Consider the following 18,297-nt stretch of genomic DNA (forward strand, 5'->3'; position numbering starts at 1 on the left):
CTTGTCTTCATGCCTTATTTCATTAAGTTGATTTTCAATCTCTGATATCCTTTCTTCCACTTGATCGATTCAGCTATTGATACTTGGGTATGCTTCACAAAGTTCTTGTGCTGTGTTTTTTCAGCTCCATCAGTTGATTTATGTTCCTCTCTAAACTGGTTATTCTAGTTAGCAGTTCCTGTAACCTTTCATCAAGGTTCTCAGCTTCCTTGCATTGGATTAGAACATGCTTCTTTAGCTCAGAGGAGTTTTTTATTACCCACCTTCTGAAGCCTACTTCTGTCAATTTATCAATCTCATTCTCCATCCAGTTTTGTGCCCTTGCTAGAGAGGAGTTGTGATCATTTGGGGAAGAAGAGGGATTCTGGTTTTTGGAATTTTCAGCATTTTTGCACTGGTTTTTCCTCATCTTCATGGATTTATCTACCTTTGATCTTTGAGGCTGATGACCTTTCCATGGGGTTTTAGTGTGGGGGTCTTTTATGTTGGTGTTGATGTTGTTGCTTTCTATTAGTTTTTCTTCTAACAGTCAGGCCCCTCTTCTGCATGTCTGCTGCAGTTTGCTGGAGGTCCACTTCAGCCTGTGTTCACCTGGATATCATTAGTGGTGGCTGCAGAACAGCAAAGATTGCTGCCTACTCTTTACTCTGGAAGCTTTGTCCCAGAGGGGCACTGGCCTGATGCCAGCAGGAGCTCTCCTGTTTGAGGTCGACCCGTGGTGCCTGGAACCCCTGTTAGGGGATTTCTGTCGACCCCTGTTGGGGGATTTCTCCCAGTCAGGAGGCACAAGGGTCAGGGACCCACTTCAGGAGGTAGTCTGTCCCTTAGCAGAGCTGGTGTGCTGTGCTGGGAGAATCCCTCTTGTCAGGATCACTTGCTGTCTTCAGAGCCGGCAGGCAGGAAGGAATAAATTCGCTGAAGCTGTGCCCACAGCCGCCCCTTCCCCCAGGTGCTCTGTCCCAGGAAGACAGGAGTTTTGTCTGTAAACTCTTGACTAGGGCTCTTGCCTTTCCTTCAGAGATGCCCTGCCTAGTGAGGAGGAATCTAAAGAAGCAGTCTGGGCACATCTGCTTTGCCATGCCCACCCCAGACCTCCCAGACTCCTTAGCACTGTCATGGGAAAACTGCCTTCTAAAACCTCAGTAATGGCAGACGTCCCTCCCCTAGCCAAGCGCAATCGTCCCAGGTCGACTTCAGACTGCCATACTGGGAGCAAGAATTTCAAGCCAGTTGGTTCTTAGCTTGCTGGGCTCTATGGGAGGGGGACCCGCTGAGCGAGGCCACTTGGCTCCCTGGCTTCAGCTCCCTTTCCAGGGGGAGTAAACAGGTTCTGTCTCGCTGGGGTTCCAGGCACCATGGGTCAGAAAAAATACTCCTGCAGCTAGCTCAGTGACTGGCCAAACAGTTTTGTGCTTGAAACCCAGGGCCCTGGTGGTGTAGACACAAGAGAATCTCCTCATCTGCAGGTTGCAAAAACCGTGAAAAACGTAGTAACCTGGCCGGGTAGCACAGTCCCTCAGGGCTTCCCTTGGCTCGGGGAGGGAGGTCCCTGGCTCCTTGCACTTCCCGGGTGAAGTGACACCCCACCCTGCTTCTGCTCACCCTCTGTGGGTTGGACCCACTGCCTAACCAGTCCCAATAAGATGAACTGGGTACCTCAGTTGGAAATGCAGAAATCACCTGCCTTCTGCGTCGGTCTCGCTGGGAGCTGCAAACGGGAGCTGTTCCTATTGGGCTATTTTGGCCCCTCCCTCCAAGCCGACACTCCCAAGAGTGGTTCTGTTCTAACAAGGTCTGTGCAGTACTCTCTTGGCCTCTACTTCTCATCCTTAAAAACAAAGAGTTTGTCTGATGTGTCCCAGGGGACTTTCATGTCCTGCTTTTAGGAAACACGAAAAAGGTCAAAAGGATCTTCTTGCACATGCTGTTTTTCACTTGATCTTAGCCAAGGGACAAGAAGCGATGCACCTGTTATTTTTCTTTTTTTTTTTTTTTTTTTTTTTTGTTGAGACGGAGTTTCGCTCTGTCGCCCAGGCTGGAGTGCAGTGGCCGGATCTCAGCTCACTGCAAGCTCCGCCTCCCGGGTTTACGCCATTCTCCTGCCTCAGCCTCCCGAGTAGCTGGGACTACAGCGCCCGCCACCTCGCCCGGCTAGTTTTCTGTATTTTTTTTTTTTAGTAGAGACGGGGTTTCACCGTGTTAGCCAGGTGGTCTTGATCTCCTGACCTCGTGATCCGCCCGTCTCGGCCTCCCAAAGTGCTGGGATTACAGGCTTGAGCCACCGCGCCCGGCCACCTGTTATTTTTCAATAGCCTTTAATTCATAATAGTCAATTGGCCAGGGTGGGCAGGGTGCAATGGCTCACACCTGTAGTCCTGCCAAGGCGGGCAGATCACTTGAGCCCAGGAGTTCAAGACCACCCATCTCTACAAACAACAACAAAACCCACAGAAAATTAGCCTGGTGTGGTGGCATGCGCCTGTAGTCCCAGCTATTTGGGAGGATCACCTGAGCCTGGGAGGTCGAGGCTGTAGTAAGCCGTTTTCACACCACTGCACTCCAGCCTGGGAGACAGAGTGAGACCCTGGCTCAAAAAAAATTCTTTTAGTAATGATTATGCTATTCAGAGTGTGCACTGAAATATAGCACATCCCATAAGTCAGGCTCTATTCAGACGCCTTCATACAAATTCACACATTTAATTCTGACAGCAACCTGACTGTGCCAGAACTATGATTAAGTTGGTTCTCTTGTGTGAGACACGGGTCAACTCAGTAACTTGCTGAAGGTCACACAGCTATTCTCAGGGTGGGGGGTGGCTGGCAGGAGCGGGGGCACTGGGGGATGGGTGAGCCAATCTCAGGGGAGCAGCACCCACTGCCCGACTGGCTTCTGCTGCCTTTCCCAGGGGAGAATTTGGGGCTCAGCTCTTTCTGGGTCACTGCTGGGAGGTCTCCAAGAGCTCATTTAATGACACTTCCTGTTTTCAGAAGAGAGAAACATGAAGTTTCTCTCTTCACGTTTAGAAAGGAAGGGAAGTGACTTCCCTGGACTCCTGCATCTCTTTAGTGGCTGGCCCTGGTCTTGTACAAGGACAAAAAGAAACTCCATAAACCTCAGAAGTAGATCCCAGGCCACAGAAAGACTGAGAGAACAAGTCTGAGTTGATGTCTGGTCTTCTGAGTGACTGCTCAGTTCAGGGTCAACTAGCAGCTTTAAAGGTGTGTGTGCCCTGCAGAGGAAAGAGGAGCCTGCTTGGCTTGAGGGAGAGTGAGGGCCACACTGGGCTGTGGAACCACCTACCTATTGCATCACCAGTGGGGGATGTGCATAACCAGGAAACCCCCAGCTAATGACTCATCTGGAGAGGAGCCTGGATCTGCAGAGCCTTGTAGGAGAGGACCTGAGCAAGCCTCCACCCTTCTCCCTCCTCATTCTCCTTCTCTCCCCACCATGCCTCTGGCATGCTGCTCGCTCACTCTCTCTCTCTCTCTCTCTCTCACACACACACACACACACACACACCAGGAAACAGTTCAAGTCTGACACAATTCTATGGACTGACAAAGTCACACATCTCTGGCCACACACCCGTTCTCCCTCAATCAGAGGCCACATCCTGCACAGCCTTGTCCCCACCTCACTTGTTTTTACTTCCCTCCCCCATTACTTTGACTTCCTATTTGTCTGGGATTCTGTCTGTGTGGACTTTCCCCACTATGTCCATTACTGTCCCTGCCACCGATGGCATTTGTCACCTCTGCCTGAGCAGCCCCTCCAGACTCTTCACAAGTTCATGGACTTTGGGGTTGATGATGGCTGTGCCTCAGCTCCTGTGAATGGAAACTGTGCTAAGGAAAGGAAGGGCTGTGCTGTGTTCCTGATACTCCATGGCTCCTTGCATGTGTGGTCACCAGGCGCCTACATGTCTTCCATGAGTGAATGAATGGGTAATGTGGATTCTAGGAAGCTGCACGAATGCAGATGTCGTGTCCTCAGCCTGCTCACAGAATGTGTTAAACGTGAGAGGTGGGGAGTGTGGCAGGCAGACCGAGGACAGAACAGAGGATCTGAACAGAATGCAGAGGATCACCCACATCCAGAGTCACCAGGACCATTGTCAAGTTTTCACCAGAGACATCGCCCATCACATCAGCACTTCAGAGATCATTGTTTGCCCAGTGCAGAGGGGATTAGGTGGGTGACCTCAGACATGGCCTGGGCAGCATTTAGGATGGGTCCTAGTGGTTAGGGTGAGGGTCAGGTTGTATTATCATGAAGAAGGCAAGTGGCAGCTGAGGTGGATCTAAGGGAAATGACGATGATAATGCAGGCCGGTGATGCAATGGATTTGGTAAGAAGAGGAAAGAGGTTCAAGGTGGAATTCTGGTTTTTCTTTTTTTTTTTTTTTTTTTTTTTTTGAGGCGGAGTCTCGCTCTGTCGGCCGGACTGGAGTGCAGTGGCCGGATCTCAGCTCACTGCAAGCTCCGTCTCTCAGGTTTACGCCATTCTCCTGCCTCAGCCTCCCGAGTAGCTGGGACTACAGGCGCCCGCCACCTCGCCCGGCTAGTTTTTGTATTTTTAGTAGAGACGGGGTTTCACCGTGTTAGCCAGGATGGTCTTGATCTCCTGACCTCGTGATCCGCCCGTCTCGGCCTCCCAAAGTGCTGGGATTACAGGCTTGAGCCACCGCGCCCGGCCTGGTTTTTCTAATCTGAGATTTGGCTGAGGTCGTTACCAAATAAGGAGTAAATGGGCGTAAAGTGGCTTTAAGAATTAGGAATGTGGGCCGGGCGCGGTGGCTCAAGCCTGTAATCCCAGCACTTTGGGAGGCCGAGACGGGCGGATCATGAGGTCAGGAGATCGAGACCATCCTGACTAATACGGTGAAACCCCGTCTCTACTAAAAAATACAAAAAACTAGCCGGGTGACGAGGCGGGTGCCTGTAGTCCCAGCTACTCGGGAGGCTGAGACAGGAGAATGGCGTGAATCTGGGAGGCGGAGCTTGCAGTGAGCTGAGAGCCGGCCACTGCACTCCAGCCTGGGCGGCAGAGCAAGACTCCGTCTCAAAAAAAAAAAAAAAAAAAGAATTAGGAATGTGAATATGATTTTGGAGATGCTATGGACACTTCATTGCTAGTAGACCCACAGGACACAAAATGCTTCAGGCCGAAGAGATCTGACACCAAATGGAAACCTGGATCTGAAGGAAGAAAGGAAGGTCACCAGAAATATAAAGTTGGGGAAAATGTAAAGGATTATTACTTCTTCTTCGTTTCTTGAAAATATGTACTATCAATGATGATAACATTGCTGTGAGGTTTGTAAAGTATGCATAGTTAAGGCTTAGGAATAGTGGGTGGTGATTAATGGACCTATCTTGTTGCGAGTCTCTTAAGCTTTCCATTAATATCACACAATTAATTCAGCAACACAACTCAACCATGAAAAGGAATGCAGTACTGCTGCGCATGGCCACAGGGATGGATTTCAAAATGATCATGTCATGTGAAGGAATCCAAGCAGAATGCATACCATCTGATTCTATTTCTTATTAAAATGCAACTAATCTCTTGTGACAAAAAGCAGATGAATCGTTGCTGGGGACATAGGAGCAAAGCAGAAGAGAGAATTACATTGAAGAATGAAGACATTCTGGAGGTGGCAGACATGTCATTATCTTATTGTGGTGATAGTTTCATAGTGTATCCTTACATCTCTACCAAACTACACATTTTAAAAATGTGCACTTTGTTTTATATCCATTATACCTCAATAAATTCATTTTTAAAAAAACTTTAAATAGAATATAAACACTTGAGTGTACACTGTATTCCCTATAGCACTTGCACACAGATCAGGAAATATGTACATACTAAAAGTCAGTATCTGGTCAGGTGCAGTAGCTCATGCCTGTAATCCCGGCACTTTGGAAGGCTGAGGTGGGTGGATCACAAGGTCAAGAGATGGAGACTATCCTGGCCAACATGGTGAAACCCCGTCTCTACTAAAAAATACAAAAAATTAGCTGGATGTGGTGGCACAAGCCTGTAGTCCCAGATACTTGGGAGGCTGAGGCAGAAGAATCACTTGAACCCTGGAGGCGGAGGTTGCAGTGAGCCAAGATCGCGCCACTGCACTCCAGCCTGGTAACGGAGCAAGACTTCGTCTCAAAACAAAACAAAACAAAAACAATAAAAGGCAGTATCCAATTAAAATGGAATCCTAAAAGGTAATTAACATTAAAATGTGCAGGGGAAAAAGGAGCAAAAAAATTAGACTAGACAATCATTGCTTAAATGGTAAACTTATACATCTATTTCAACTGTATCAGTTATTGCACTAACTGTAAATCCACTGACCACTACAGTTCAAAGGTAGAAATGGTTAGAAGGGCTGAGAAAGCAACCAGATCTTGTCTATAAGAGATGGGACTAGGCCGGGCGTGGTGGCTCAAGCCTGTAATCCCAGCACTTTGGGAGGCCGAGAGGGGCGGATCACGAAGTCAGGAGATCGAGACGATCCTGGCTAACACGGTGAAACCTCGTCTCTACTAAAAAATACAAAAAAACTAGCCGGGCGAGGTGGCGGGCGCCTGTAGTGCCAGACACTCGAGAGGTTGAGGCAGGAGAATGGCGTGAACCCGGGAGGCGGAGCTTGCAATGAGCTGAGATCCGGCCACTGCACTCCAGCCCAGGCGACAGAGCGAGACTCCGTCTCAAAACAAACAAACAAACAAACAAACAAAAGAGATGGGACTTAAAAAGGAAGACACAGATGCTGTCTGTTGAAAGTAAATGGATGGGAAAAGATATGTCATGCAAATCCTAAGGCCAAGAAAACTGCTATGGCTATCTCAGTATCAGACATAGCTGATTTTGTTAGCAGTGGATGAGATCCGAGTTACCCTACCTTGATGGTGGCGAATCTGGACGGGTCCACAGCAACTTCAGCTCTTCGCCTCCTGATAAGAAAGAACTATAAGGCAGAAGGAGAGATGGAGGCAAGTTTTAGAGCAGTTGTGAGTTTATTAAAAAGCTTTAGAACAGAAAGGAAAGGAGAAAGGAAAAAGGAAAAAGGAAGGGAAGGGAAGGGAAGGGAAGGGGAAGGGAAGGGAAGGGGAAGGGCAACTTGGAAGATGGCCAAGCACGTGACTTGAGAAGCCAAATGGGCAGCCTGACCTTGTGACTTGGAGATTTATACGTTGGTATACTTCCAGGATCTTGCCTTGCTTCTCCCCTGTCCTGAAATCTTGTTGGGAAGCTGCTGATCAGTTTCAGGTGCTTTCTATTTATTAGGAGCCTGCCTTTCCCTGGCATCAGCTGTAACTAGTTACTACTTTAGAGAAACAGTTAAAAACCACCATCACCTGATATTCACTCAACCCTCCTAGTGTAAGAAGCAGGGGGAGCCCTGTCCTGCCCTGCTCATTCCTGACTAGCTATGTAGGGTAACAATTGTAGGACATAGAATATTACGGGAGATCAAAAACAACCTTTGCAGTTAAAAGGTTAATTCATCAGGGAGTATAATAATAATCACAAATTGTATATGCCTAGTAATACAGCTTCAAAACACTTGAAGCAAAAATGGAATGAAAATGAGATTAAATCAGCTCTTCCTCTGCAATTGACAGAACAATCAGATGAAAACACTTGCAAAGTGGCAAGCGACCTGCACACTGTCAACCACCTTGATTTAATTGACATTTATTTATTTATTTATTTATTTATTTATTAGTAGAGATGGGGTTTCACTGTGTTAGCCAGGATGGTCTCGATCTCCTGACTTTGTGATCCACCCGCCTCGGCCTCCCAAAGTGCGGGGATTACAGGTGTGAGCCACCGCGCCCGGCCACCAATTTAATTGACATTTAATGAGCAGGAGTGGAACATCCACTGAAGACTCATTCTTTTCAACTGTGGTTCTTTCGCCAAGATGGAACACATTCTGAGCCATAAAACATGTCTAAAGAAATTTAAAAGCAGTGAAATCATATACGATATGATTTTTAAGCTTAATGAAACTAAACTGGAAATCAGGAACAATATCCATAGAGAAATCCAAAATTTGGATATTGAACAACACAATTCTAAAATATCTGTGGTTCAACAAAGAAATCAAAAGGGAAGGTTAAATATTTCAAAATAAATAATAATGGCAATAGAACACATCACAACTTGTGGGAAGTGGCTGACAGTGCTCAGGGTGAAACGTGCGTCTTTCAATATTTCTATTAAGGAATTGGAGGTTGGGAGATGGGGAGTTACTACTGAAGGGTAAGAAGTTACTTTTTGGAGTGATGAAAATATTCTAAAATTGATTATAGTAATGATTGCATAGTTATGAGTGTATTTAAAAAACTATGGAAATGTAGGCTTTAAATGGGTGAATTATATGAATAATTATAACTATTAATTATGTGAATTGTGCCTCACTAAAACTGTCAAAAAAAGAAAACACATGAAATCTATGACCTGAATATCCACATTAATGAATCATAAAATATAAGCGTAAATTTAAGCCAATCAAAGTAACAAGGAGGAATATAAGTTAAGGAAATAGAATACAAACCACAGAAATAATTGACAAAATGGACTTGTTATGGTGGCTTACACCTGTAATCCCAGCACTTTGAGAGGCCCAGGCAGGCAGAACACTTGAGCTTAGGAGGTAGATCAGTCTGGGCAACATGGCGAAGCACCATCTCTATAAAACGTGCAAAAATTAGCCGGGCGTTGTGACACATGTCTGTCTGTGGTCCCTACCACTTGGGAGACTGAGGTGGGAGGATCGCTAGAACCGTGGAGGCAGAGGTGGTAGTGAGCAGAGATCATGCCACTGCCCTCCAACCTGGATTACAGAGGGAGACCCTGTCTCAAAAAAAAAAAGAAAGAAAGAAGAGAGAGAGAGAGAGAGAGAGAGAGAGAGAGAGAGAGAGAGAGAGAGGGAGAGAGGGAGGGAGGGGGGGAGAGAGAGAGAGAGAGAGAGAGGGAGGGAGGGGGGGAGAGAGAGAGAGAGAGAGAGAGAAAGAAAAAAAGAAAGAAAGAAAGAAAGAAAGAAAGAAAGAAAGAAAGAAAGAAAGAAAGAAAGAAAGAAAGAAAGAAAGAAATTGACAAAATGAAAAGCTGTTCTGAAAGGGTCAAAAAACCTAATAAACCCCTTGTTAGATGAGAGGGAGTAAGGGCGCAAGAGCAGAGAAAGAAGATGCAGACATTGCCTGAACCTAGAGGGATCCCAGCCCGGAAAAAGGAGGGTTTAAGGGCCACACAGTAGCTTCACTGCCACCAACTACTGGACAAGCTTTGATGTGGAAGAAGGCTATATTTTGCCTTATTTAGATCTAGGCAGTTGAACTGGGCCCAACATAAGCAACTTTCGTTGTAACCATTTTGGTTTTGCTTAAATTAATTTGCTACTTTAAAACACTCCCAACTTAAAGAAAAGTTACAAAAAGTATACAAAACAACCAGCTGAAAAACAGCTGTTGAAATGATGGACACTATTACTGAATTCTTCAGTGTGTACTCTCTACAAACAAGGAAATTAACATCAACACGTTACCACTATCTAATATGCAGACTCTATTCTGATTCTCCAGTTGCCTTCTAGTTGTCATTTACAACATGGAGATCATAGCCAGGATCTCTGAATTGCTGTTTCATCTTTTTCTGTCACTCTTTGATATTTAGTGGGACATGAACACTTTGATATTTAGTGGGAACAGCTTGTCAAGGTCGTTTGAAAAGCAGAAATTAATTAATGTTTGATGCATATCCTAACTTTCTTTAAGGTTATATATATTATAACCCTCATTTGTAAAAATGCGTATGTTTATGTGTGTGTCTGTGTGTGTTTGTGTGTGTGAGAGAGACAGAATTCACACATTGGTCAATCAAACACTTCGTCAAACTAAATATATTAGATAGTATTTCTGCCTGAAAGGCTCATATGTGTTTTTTTTAGTTATTCTTATAAAATATTTTCTTGCCAACCACAGTGGCATGTGCCTGTTATCCAAGTTATTTGGGAGACTGAGGCAGGAGGATCACTTCAGGCCAGGAATTTGAGCCTATAGCGGGATATGATCACACCTGTAAATAGCCACTGCATTCCAGCCTGGGCAACATAGCAAGACTGTATCAAAAAACCAAAATAACTTCTTGTTCACATTTTCTGGGGTAAATGTATTTTATGTTATAATATGAGAAAAGGATACAGAGGTATTTTTCTTTATAGAAAATAGCTGCTGTAACAGGCCAAGGAACAAACACAGATGCAAAAGAATGAAAGTTTGGAGCTGGAAAAAAGTCCAAGCTCTGATGGGTTTTCTTGCCTGAGGTGAAGGGAATGGAGCCTGGGAGAGGTGGGATCTGGAAACCACTCATGCCCATCTCTGCCTTGTCCTCACAGGTCCAAGTTGACTCTGCCACCTTCCCCCGGCAGGACGAAGTTCTCCAGCAGACAGTGGCCCCACAGCAACAGAAGCACAGCTTTGAGGAATATGAGTGTCCAGCAGGTGCACTCTTATTTTTAAAAATCAATTTGTTTTTAATTGACAGATAAACATAATTGACAGACAAATATTATATATATTTATAGTGTACACCATGATGTGTTTACATTTTTATACATTGTAGAATGCCTAAATCAAGCTAATTCACATATTTATCATGTATTTGTGGTAAGAACACTTAAAATCTGCTCAGCAATTTTCAGCTGTACGGATACACAGCCCTGGGATAAGCCCTCTTTGCCCTCCTCATCTGTGGGTTCTGCATCCATAGTTGCAACCAACACTGATCAAAAATATGCGGATACTTTCCACCCTTTTCTTCCTTTCCTATACCTGTACCACGTGTTTTTTAAATCACAAGAAGTTAAAAGGAATGAAACAAACAAAAAATGTCAACAATTACTACACACTGCTGAATCACGTTGCACATTTGTTTTTTAATTTGCAGAGATCCCGTCTTGCTATGTTGCCCAGGCCAGTCTCAAACTCCTGGCCTCAAGTGATCCTCCCACATTGGCCTCTCAAAGTGGTGGAATTACAGGCATAAGCCACTGCACTCATCGAAATTGCATGTTTTTTAAAGGTGATAAATGCAGAGTCACACATCTACCATACTATAGAAAGGCACTCAGTCATCGTGGGAGTTCCCTAACACGTTCTCTAGTCCCCAGCCCTTTTAAATTCAGGTAAATACAACAGATAATTTCTAGTGAATCTTTGCAGAAATCTTTATGCATATGCCATCTATATTCATACATGAATATGTACCTTTTATTGACATTATGGTGATTATATCATATGTAATACACAGCCAAAGGAAACTTTTTTTCATGTTTGTTTTTTCCTTTTTCAACTTTTATTTTAGATTAGAGGGTATATGTGCAGGTTTGTTACCTGGGTATACTGGGTGACGCTGAAGTTTGGGGTATGAATGATCCCATCACCCAGGTAGTGAGCACAGTACCCAACAATTAGCTTTTCAACCCTTCCTCCACTCCCTTCCTACCCCTTCTAGTAGTTTCTAGTGTCTATTGCTGCCATCTTTATGTTCATGAGTACGCAGTCTTTAGTTCCTACTTACAAGTGAGAACATACAGTATTTGGTTTTGCATTCCTGCATTAATTGGCTTATGATAATGGCCTCCAACTCCATCCATGTAGCTGTAAATGATATGATTTCATTTTTTATGGCTGCATAGTATTCCATGGTGTGTGTGTGTGTGTGTGTGTGTGTGTGTGTGTGTGATATATATATATATCTCACATTTTCTTTATCCAATTCACTGTTGATGGACACTTAGGTTGATCCCATGTCATTGTTGTTGTGAATAGTGGTGTCTTTTTGACAGAATTATTTGTTTTATTCTCTATATATACCCAGTAGTGGATTTGCTCAGTTAAATAGTAGTTGTTTTTAAATTCTTTGAGTAATCTCCAAATTCCTTTCCACAGTGGCTGAACTAATTTACATTCCCACCATAAATATAGGCCAGGCACGGTGGCTCACGCCTATAATCCCAACACTTTGAGAGGCTGAGATGGGTGGATCACAAGGTCAGGAGTTCGAGACCACCCTGGCCAATATGGTGAACCCCTGTCTGCACTAAAAATACAAAAAAAAATTAGCTGGGTGTGGTGGTGCACACCTGTAATCCTAGATACTAGGGGGTGCTGAGGCAGGATAATTGCTTGAACCTGGGAGGCAGAGGTTGCAGTGAGCCGAGATTATGCCACTGCACTCCAGCCTGGGTGACAGAACAAGACTCTGTCTCAAAAAAAAAAAAAAAAAGTATATAAATGTTCCCTTTTCTCCATAGCCTGGCTAACATCTGTTGTTTACTGGTTTTCTAATAATCACCATTTTGACTAATGTGAGATACATTTCTCTGATCTGTGCTGATGAGCATTTTTTCATGTGTTTGCTGGCCACTTGTATGTCTTCTTTTGAGATGTGCCCGTTCATGTCTTTTGCCCATTTTTAATGGGATTATTTGTTTTTTGCTTGTTCAATTAAGTTGCATATAGTTCCTGAATATTAGACCTTTGTCAGATGTATAGCTTACAAATATTTTCTCTCATTCTGTAGGTTGTCTGTTTACTGTTGATAGTTTCTTTTGGCTGACAGTTTCTTTTGCTGTGCAGAAGCTCTCTAGTTTAGTTAAGTCCTGCTTGTCAATTTTTGTTTTTGTTGCACTGCTTTTGGGGACTTAGTCATAAATTCCTTGCCATGGATGATGTCCAGAAGGGTATTTCCTAGGTTTTCTTCTAGGATTCTTATAGTTTGAGGTCTTACATCTAAATCTTTAATCCACCTTGAGTTAATTCGTGTATATGGTGAAAGGTGGGGGTCTAGTTTTCATTCTTCTGCATATGGCTAGCCAGTTATCTTAGCACCATTTATTGAATAAGGAGTTCTTTCCGCATTGATTATTTTAGTCCACTTTGTCAAAAATTAGATGACTGTAGTTGTGTTACTTTAATTCAGGGTTCTCTGTTCTGTTCCATTGGCTATGTGTCTATTTTTGTACGAGCATCATGTTGTTTTGGTTACGGTAGCCTTAGAGTATAGCTTGAAGTTGGATAACATGATGCCTCTAGCGTTGTTCATTTCACCTAGGATTACTTTGGCGATTCAAGCTCTTTTATGGTCACATATGAATTTAAGAATAATTTTTCCAATCTGTGAAAAATGACATTGGTAGTTTGATAGGAATAGTGTTGAATCTGTAGATTGCTTTGAGCAGTATGCCCATTTTAATGATATTATTTTTTCCAATCCATGGGTGTGGAATGTTTTTCCATTTGTTCATGTTATCTATGATATTTATTTATTTATTTAAGATAGAGTCTTGCTCTGTCGCCCAGGCTGGAGTGCAGTGGCATGATCTTAGCTCACTGCAATCTCCGCCTGCCAGGTTCAAGCGATTCTCCTGCCTCAGCCTCCTGAGTAGCTGCGACTTCAGGCACGCCCCTCCATGCCTGACTAATTTCTTTTTGTATTTTTAGTAGAGACGGGGTTTTACCATGTTAGCCAGCATGGCCTCAATCTCCTGACCTAGTAATCTGCCCACCTCGGCCTTCTAAAAGTGCTGGGATTACAGGTGTGAGCCACTGACACCCGGCCCCATCTGTGATTTTTTTTTTTTTTTTAGCAGTGTTTTGTAATTCTGCTTGTAGAGATCTTTTACCTCCCTGGTCAGAGGTGGGTGTGTGTGTGTGTGTGTGTGGGTGTGTGTGTGTGTGTGTGGGTGTGGGTGTGTGTGGGTGTGTGTGTGGGTGTGGGTGTGGGTGTGTGTGTGTGTCTACTGTAAATGGGATTGTGTTCTTGATTTGTTTCTCAGGCTGAATGTTATTGGTGTGTAGATATGCTACCGATTTTTACACATTGATTTTGTATCCTGAAATTTTGCTGAAGTTGTTATCAGTTCCAGAAGCCTTTTTATGGAGTCTTTAGGGTTTTCAAGGTATAGAATTATATTGTCCATTAAGATAGATCTTTGACTTCTTCATTTCATATCTGGATGCCTTTTATTTCTCTCTCTTGCCTGGGTGCTCCGACTAGGACTTCCAGTACTATGTTGAATGGGAGTGGTTAGAGGGAGCATCCTTGTCTTGTTCCAGTTCTCAAGGGGAATGCTTCCAACTTTTGCCCATTCGGTATGATTTTGGCTATGGATTTGTCATAGATGGCTCTTATTATTTTAAGGCATGTTCCAATGGGAACTTTCTAATGTGTTTTAATATCCAAGAGAGCAAACACCTCTTCCGTACTTTTTCAAACTTTATTATTTTACCCAGATAAAGCTTATAATTATAAGATTTCTTCCCTCCCCTTCCAAAGAAAATCAGTGGCATTTTTAACAATTTATCTTAAAATTAAAAATTAATCTAGAAATACTTAATATCTTATCAATATTCAGTATTTCCTTATCCAGTTTGAAGTCAAGTATTTTATTATAACTGAGTTGTGATTTCTGCTCCTCTTCAGATAAATGTATTCCTATTTCTTCTCATGGCTGTTTGGTATTTTGTAATCATTATGAGTTGTATAGCCTTGTAATTCTGTTTGCTAATTTATTGCATCTCCTATGTTTTTAACATTCCTTCAGATATACATTTATATTTCAATATCGTTGTTTCATTCTTAGGGTTGTTTGTTTGTTGTTTGTTTGTTTGTTTTTGACAGAGTTTGGCTGTGTCGCCCAGGCTGGAGTGCAGTGGTGCGATCTCGGCTCACTATAACCTCCGCCTCCCGAGTTCAAGTGATTCTCCTGCCTCAGCCTCCCGTGTAGCTGGGACTAATTTTAGTAGAGACGGGATTTCACCACGTTAGCCCGGATGGTCTCAATCTCCTGATCTTGTGATCCACCTGCCTCGGCCTCCCAAAGTGCTGGGATTACAGGCGTGAGCCACTGCGCCCAGCCAGCCCCATTCTTAGGGTTTTTAAGTGACATTAAATACAGTGATTATTGTGTCTGCCCCCTTCCAAGAATCTTGCCTCATTTTTGTTTTCCATCTTGTTGCACAGGCCAGAAATTTCAGAACCATGTTCAGCTGTGCTTAGGGAAGGCAGGTGTTTGGGTCCTGATCTGATTTCCGGGGAAGGCCTCTAACATGCCACCCTTAGGAATGATGCTCACTTTTGGTTTCATATAGAAAGAAATTCACATCATCAAGAATGCAGCCTCCTATTCTAAAGGGGTTTCAAAAATTCAGAATTGGTGTTTAATTTTACTAAATGTCTTTTCAGCCTCCATCGAGACTGATGTTTTATTTCCTTATTTAGACTGTTGATATGGTACAGTATTGATGATCAAAGAACTTTTGCAGTCTGGGAATAAATCCTTTTGTTAGATTTTTTCTGGGTGCTCTCAAACATAGTCCTCTGTTGAGACTTCTGTTGGTAAAAGTTCTGTAATGAAGTGATCCTCTCCTGTCAGGGTGGGTGGAAATTGATGAGATGGGGAAGAACGGGACTTTCTGGGGTGTGGCAGTGTTCTATGTCTTGATCATAGGATGATTACACAGGTGTATACAGTAGTCAAAGCTGGACAGAACACTTATGAAGTGAGCATTTACTACCTGTCACATATGTCTCAATGAGTCACCAGCACACAGAGCCCAAGAGCTATGCAGAACCAGAGGTTTGTCTCCATCTCCATGGAGACCCGAGAGTGGAAGCCCTGCAGGTCTCTTGCTGGCTGGTGGTCGGGGTCAGTACTGGACTGCAGGACTCCTGACTCTGACCAGAGCATTCCTCACTGTGTGTTACAGGAACAGGCAGAAGCTGAAGTGTGTCAGAGGAGGAGGCTGCTGATTCCAGTGAATGGTGCTGACCCCACTGAGAGTAAGTGTTTTGTGCCTAGAGATGCAGAAGGAATGGAGGCAATAGGGATGATGTCCTAACTGCTGCCCCCATAGCTGAGAGGGCTCTTCTGGAGCATTCCCTGCTGGAAGTAGGGGGTCCTATGCTGATCCTGTGCTGATTGTCTCTGGAGCATCAAGACCCTAAATTCCTCTCTTCTTCAGTCAACACCTTGCTGGAGGCCTCACACACTGAAAGACATGCAAAGGAAATAATTCAGGACCAACGGGTGGGCTCCAAAAAGTTCTTCTATGAAGAAGGTGATGCAGGCTCTGCTGCATCCTGCGTGTGAAAGAATCTCTTCAGGAAACCAGAACTTCCTTTGTTTACCTTTTCTCCTACAAAGGGAAGCAGCCTGGAAGAAACAGTCTAGTACTTGACCCATGCCTCCATTAACTCTACCATCCAATATGGTGCGGCTTACCAAAGGTCCTAGAACTTTGTCAATGCACTTGGAGTAATTTTTATGAAATATTGTGTGTGATAAACTGTGGAAATTTATATAAGATGTTGGTGGCACAGAGTTATATGATTATGTATTAAGGGTGGTTTTAGGATGTCATTTTTTTCAGTTCATCATGAGAGAAGTCCTTTTTATGAGAGAAGTCATCATGAGAAAAAAGCTTTCTTATATTGTAAGTCCCATCTATACTGGTATGTGCATTTAATGACATTTAACTACAAATGGTGTAATACCACAGTGGTTTGACTTAGAGTTTTTTTACTTTATAACTGGTTTATCTGGGTATTACACGCGTTTTAAATGCGGATCTTTCAACATGATGAGATTATCAAGACATAGCCCCATGCTAAGTCATGAGCATGTGGACTTACGATGGTTCAATTTAGATTTTTCAGCTTTAAGATAGGATTATTGGGGCTTACCTCCATCTTAAGTAGAGAAACATCTGTATTGCCTAAAACTATATGATGTACATCTTTCTGTTTTCCTATTTTTGTGCATGTTGATGTAAGCATGGAAAAATTTTAGGAAATGCATTTGTTAGGCTGTTTACATGGGCTGCCTGGTGCAAATCAGCAGTCAAAAATAACTAGATATATGACTAGCGATGAGAGGAGAAATCCTCCCTCTGGGGGAGGCACTGACTGTGTTCCAGTTCTCCCCTCTACGCCCTCAGAGTGGACCAGGGTTTGATGGCTGGCAACTTCTCAAGGGGCTGGTCTGTCTTAGTTGATGATTTTAGAGGTATATAGAGGTATTTATTTACAAATAAACAATATTTATAAATAAACAAATATTTATATTTATTTATAAATATTTATTTTTAAGTAGACGTTTACATATGCCCAGGATTTTGAAGAGTGTGGTATCTATGGGAAGCCATGTGTCTGGTTTGTCCTTCATGGAACTGCATCTTCCTACTTGTCCACAGCAGATGAGGACAGTGAGAATTATGTTAGATCTGAGACTGTGAAGAGCTTCTCTTTCAAGCGCCATTACAGTTGAACCCTGGGCCTCCTTTGGGCTCAGGGCAGAGCGAGTCTTTATCTGCCCCAGTATCTGCCATGGCATCAAGAGGGAAGAGTGGACAGTGCTTGGGAATGGTGTGAAATGTTTGCCGACTCAGGAGTGGATGGGCCCCTCTCGCTTCTGGTGGTCTGTGACCCCAAGTCCCTGGGCTGCATTTTACGGTAGAGATTCCTGAGCTGCATTTTAGGGTACAGATTCCCTATCTGAGTCACTTGGCTTCCCTGTAAGCATCTGACTCATCTCAGAAATATCAATTCTTAAACACTGTGACAACGGGACCTAGAATGGCCGACACATTAAGGCTTTGTCCTTGTGTCACGTCCTATTATTTTAGTTAAAAACTTCAGTAATCATTTGGCTGGGTGCGGTGGCTCACGCTTGTAATCCCAGCACTTTGGGATGCCGAGGCGGGTGGATCACAAGGTCAGGAGATCGAGACCATCCTGGCTAACACGGTGAAACCCCATCTCTACTAAAAATACAAAAAAAAAAAAAGCAGCTAGGCATGGTGGTGGGTGCCTGTAGTCCCAGCTACTCGGGAGGCTGAGGCAGGAGACTGGTGTGAACCCAGGAGGTGGAGCTTGCAGTGAGCCGAGATCACACCACTGTACTCCAGCCTGGGCAACAGAGCCAGACTCTGTCTCAAAACAAAACAAAACAAAAAAAAAAACCTTCAGTAATAATTTTAGTCTCTTTCCAACAAACGCTTCTCTATAGTAGCCCAGTTGTGGTAGGATAAATTACGGACGTAGTCGTTCAAGGAATTTTGGTCTTTTCCATCTAAAGGCATTGTGTGTTGTCTTGTTCCGGGACTGGTTTGGCTGGGACAAAGTTAGAATTGCCTCAAGATTTAGGCACATTCAGAGTGTTGTGTCCGTGGAGTTTTAGGAGGGGGTGGGCTTTCTGGTCTTTGCACTTCCGTC

This window comes from Trachypithecus francoisi, unplaced genomic scaffold (genome assembly GCF_009764315.1).
Source record: "Trachypithecus francoisi isolate TF-2019V2 unplaced genomic scaffold, Tfra_2.0 Contig01440, whole genome shotgun sequence".
In the NCBI taxonomy this organism is placed as follows: domain Eukaryota; kingdom Metazoa; phylum Chordata; class Mammalia; order Primates; family Cercopithecidae; genus Trachypithecus; species Trachypithecus francoisi.